Genomic DNA, 5,407 nt, shown 5'->3' with positions numbered 1-5,407 from the left:
TAATGTGACCAAATATCTTATTTTGTGTGATGACTGTTTCCGTGGCATACTCATACTTTAATGAACCTATAACTTAGCTTTTATATGGAAAGCCCAAAAGTCACTAAAGTCTACATTGAATAGAATATAAACCAACATCCGCGGTAATTCTTTATCGACAGCGGCAATTCGCGATTATAACATGATGAGTCGCTTTGGACCCCCTTTTTCGCTCTTATATAGCCACGTATATATACCCCCGATTTAGTGCTCAACCCGCCGCCTTTTTTCGCAATGGACATTTTATGCGACCCCAACCACGTGTTATAACAGGGCACGCGCTACACTGTATATGACTTACTGCTCTTGGTATTTCTAGCTGACCATGCAAGTTACAGGCTGACATTATAATGAATTTATATTACTTCACCTTAATCTGATGCTTTAACAGCCATCTCTGTTACCCCGTCCTCGATCATATCTTACAAAGCTAGTTTCCTGTTAATAATAAAAGGAAAACTATACAAAAAATTGCAAAGTACATGGACTATGCATTTACTAACGAAGTCATCAACCCATAGAACAGCCTTATATTTATATTAATATGGCCACCTTTCGTGTGTGTAGGGTAGTATACCTTTATTATGGCGGGCTATATATATATATATATCAGGAGTTAATGAAGACAAAAAATACTGAAGACAAAAAAAAAGGGGACGAATAGACTTTGTCTGCATTAAAACTCCTGATATATATATATATTAATATATATTTATCTATATCGGTGTAATATACACCATATTACCTGTGTATAAATATGTTATATTGATACAATTGAACTGATAAAGCATAAATTATTCATTTAAGGTATAATATACATATACAATATATACATGTAAATTATAAAACATCGCACAAAATGATGCAAGAAATCATTTGAAATAGAAGCACTAAGTCCATTTAGCGTTACTAAATCGTTGCCTATCGCTTTACCATCGCAGCTTTCTCCTTCCTGCGTTACTAAATCGTTGTCTATCGCTTTACCATCGCAGCTTTCTCCTTCCTGTGTTACTAAATCGTTGCCTGTCGCTTTACTATCGCAGCTTTCTGCTTCCTGTGATACCAGTTCTGCAATAAAAATACACAGCCTAAATCAATGCATTTCTTGATGTTTCTATCAGTACAGTATTTGAAATACCAACACCTGTAGATGCCAATGCAAAAATGGAACAGTAACCCAAAAACATGCATTAATTCGCCTAATGACCAAATATCTTATTTTTGTGATGACTGTTTTGTGAGATATTCATATTTAATGAACTAAACTAGAGCTTTTACATGAAAGCCAAAAAGTCCACTAAAGTCTACATTGATAGCAATATAAACTACATCATGGTCATTTTCATGAACGCGAATTCGGATATAACACGATGAGTCGATGGACCCCCGTTTTTACTCTTATCTAGCCACGTATATATAACCTTATGAATATATATATATAACCTTATATATAACATTTTATGGACCCCAACCATCGCGTTATACAGGCTACACTGTATTTAACTTACTGCTCTTGGTATTTTAGTGACCATGCAAGTACAGGTGACATTATAATGAATTTATATTACTTACCCTTAATCTGATGCTTCAACAGCCATCTCTGTACCCCGTCCTCATCATATCTTACAAAGTAGTTTCCTGCTGATATCATAAAAAAGTAAAACTATAAAAAAATTTGCAGAGACATAGATATGCCATTTTACTAAACGAAGTCATTCAATTATAGCAAGCTCATATTTATATTAATATGCACCTTCTGTGTCGCTGTAGGGCTGTATACCTTTATATGGGGGCTATATATTTATATATATATATATATATATAAATATATATATATATATATATGTGGTGTATATATACACCATATACCTGTGTATAAGATGTATATGATACAATTGTAACTGTAAAGGTAAATGTTCAATTTAAGTATAAATACATATACAATATATACATGTAAATTCCAAAATATCGCACAAAATAATGCAAGAAATCATTTGAAATAGAAGCAATGAATGGTTTGTTTTCACTGCATGGCAATATGAAGGCCGAAATTTAAGGAAAAAACTTACCATCAGATTGCTTGAGTACACAACCTGTGTACCATTCTCCATTTGGTGGAAATAAGCAGAGAATTCTTCTTTTTTTTAAATTGTTTTCTATAAAACACAAGTAACACAAACTTCAAATTTAATACAGGAGTTCACTGAATGTTTGTCTGCCTTGTTGGATTTATTTGTCCGAACGTACTAAACTAATAGACTAATATAGTAACAACGAAGCCTATTTATTTATAATATAAGCTGCTAAAGCCGCACTAGGTAGCGCTACTAGGTAGTAGCGTGTAATATAGATTAAATAGGGCACATTAGATAGCGTATCGTCGGGTATTGATGATCAACATGTTGATTATCTAACTACAGCCTATACTATAGTAGTGCACTGTACACAGTACAGTAGTAGTAGCAGTAGTAGTATTACTAGTAATGTAGACTAGACCGGCGTCTAGGTAAATCTATAAATAAGATAACGTAACCCTGCCGGCAGAATCGAGGGCTTACGTACGTTATCGCTATTTAGCGTAATCTAGTACACCCAGCTAGCTGTTTAGTATTATTTAAGTATTGGAAGTTGAGTTGTCTAAAACATCATAGCGTCATAAATACGGCCAAGATACACCCGACATGTAGGGCCCATAGAAGCGGTAGTCAAGTTGCTAGCAGGAGTGCCTGATTAACTGAAGGTAGCAGATCATTTGTAATTAATAGACGTTCATGTCCTACGTAATTACAGATAATCATAACCTTTACCGTCTGCTATTACAGTTCAACTTACTGCGCTCGCAACACGCCATTGCTGCTACTGCACTATAGCAGTACTAAAACACGCATTGCGCGTGACGTCATCGAGTGGTGACGGTGGGGACTTCTCACTCCGCGTCCATACATGCGTCATGCTTGCAACACAACACACAGCGCGCGGAAAAACACCACACAGAAAGCGTAAATTTTGACGTGTGGGGACAGTAATATATTTAGCTTACTAGGTGACAGCACATGACGAAATATACGATACAACTGCTATCTTTACGAGTGCGGACGTCCCCGGTTGTCTAGTGATCCCAGTATCGTGACGTTAAAAACTTGAAAATGTCCCCAGTGTCGGCCCGTGATACAACCAACAGCCACACACACACACACACACACACACACACACACACACACACACGACACACACACACACAACACACACACATGACACACTACGCCCAGCACACACACTACACACTACACACACACACACACACACACACAGCACAGCACACACACACACACCACACCACACACACACTACACAACAACACAACCCCCCCCCCCCCCACACACACACAACACACGACAAAGCCACCACATGAACACACACAGCACACAAACACACACACACACAAACACCCACCCACACACACACACACCACACACACACACACACACACACACACCCACACACACACACACAACACAACACAACACACACACACACACAAACACAAACACACACACACACACACACCACACACACACACACACACACCACAAACACACACACAAACACCACACACACAACACACCACACACACAAACACCCACACGCACACACACACACACACACACACACCACACCACACACACACACCAAACACCCACACACACACACACACCACACACACACACACACACACACACATCACAAACACACACACACACACACATACACCCACCACACACACACACACACACACCACACACACACACACACACACACACACACAACACACACAACACACACACACACACACACACACACACACACCAAACACACACAAACCACACACACACACACACACACAACACCACACACACACACACACACCACACACACACACACCACCACACACACACACACACCACACACACACATAAAGACACATAGATATGCACATCAACTAAAACAGACGTGATCGTTTGATGATGACTACCAAGCAAGTGAGCGTACGCGCGCCAGTACGCATAGCAGGCTAGTTCGGGTTAGTATGGTATATGTCGTCCATGTCCGTGCAGTATACACAACAACGCAACTGATCTTTTTTTTTGCTTCGTGACAGCAATACTATACTCACATGATCCTCTAGACATGCAAGGACATAGGTTACGCCACCTAGGACGCCATGCTTCGGTTCGCACAGGTAGACGGGAACCTGGTACGTGGAGTACGCATTAATTAACCCGCGAATTGTTTGTGGAGGCCATCTATTGCGTGCCAGAGCGACGTGTGATGTTAGATATATATGTCCTCAAGCAACGCCGCCGCCACGGCAGTAAGGCGGTCGGTGCATGATAACGCGCTAGTCACGGTAGCACGCTAAAACTTCTACTTTATTGTTGTGACACTGCCAATGCAATCTCGTCGGGACACGACTGATATAGCTCGTGCAAGTTGACATATAGTTGATAAACGCTATCATAATCAGTTCGGTAAAGTTGATCGACGAATTGTACACAAGAAGAAACATTCGGCGAGATTGACATTGACGCACGCGGTCGAGAGTGCGCGAGGTAGCCCGCACCAAGCCGACTTAATCAGTCAACTGCGAACGGACAAAAATGGAGCAGAAAAAATGGCTGCTGTTAGCAGACTCGGTCGTCGCCATCTTGTTTTTCGCGCCACTCACGGTGTTTTTCTGGCGCGGCGTGTGGCAGTTGCTTGATATCTACCTTCTACCGGACGACGCCGGCCTGACGGCGCTCGCTTCATGCGTCATAGGTTACGCCATCTTGCTTTTGCTCACAGTGACGCAGTACCATCTTGACGCTGACGTGACGCCGGATCGTCCCGCGTTTTACTACGTCGCGACGTTGGTGTACACGCTCGTGTATGTCTTCGGAAATGTCAACCAGTGGCGCGGTGTGTGGCAGGGTTTGGATTACTTGCTCGGTATCTCCTGGCAGAATGTGGCTGCCCTGACTCTAGTTGGCTGGCTGTGTCTCTGCTTGTTGCGCTGCAGCAAGTATATCTTCGCCCCTCCGCTGGTGATAGGGATTGATGGACTACCCGGTCATTTTGTCGGTCACACAAGATTATACGCAAAGGTATGAAGGCGGAACGATACTAGTTTTTAACATGTATGGTAAAGCAAAACGTCGGATTCGTTTGAAAGTTATAGTTTAGGTATAAGTGAGCATGATAGAAAACGAGAAAGACAGACATACACACATACGTACAGACAGACAGACAGATAGACAGACAGACAGACACACACACACACACACACACTCTCTCTCTCTCTCTCTCTCTCTCTCTCTCTCTCTCTCTC

At 41.4% G+C, this 5,407-nt stretch overlaps 1 long non-coding RNA gene across 1 annotated transcript; it reads right to left on the bottom strand.

The window, feature by feature from the left end:
- Positions 1-1,069: 1,069 nt before the first annotated feature.
- On the bottom strand, positions 1,070-2,226 carry LOC106815063. Its single transcript, XR_001394692.1, has 3 exons — positions 2,109-2,226; positions 1,612-1,680; positions 1,070-1,107 (listed from the first exon to the last, which is right to left on the bottom strand). It is a non-coding gene; the product is annotated as an uncharacterized LOC106815063 (long non-coding RNA).
- Between the last annotated feature and the right edge of the window lie 3,181 nt (positions 2,227-5,407).

Source organism: Priapulus caudatus, unplaced genomic scaffold (assembly GCF_000485595.1).
Source record: "Priapulus caudatus unplaced genomic scaffold, Priapulus_caudatus-5.0.1 Scaffold1034, whole genome shotgun sequence".
NCBI lineage: Eukaryota > Metazoa > Priapulida > Priapulimorpha > Priapulimorphida > Priapulidae > Priapulus > Priapulus caudatus.
This window is presented reverse-complemented; position numbering and strand designations above follow the sequence as displayed.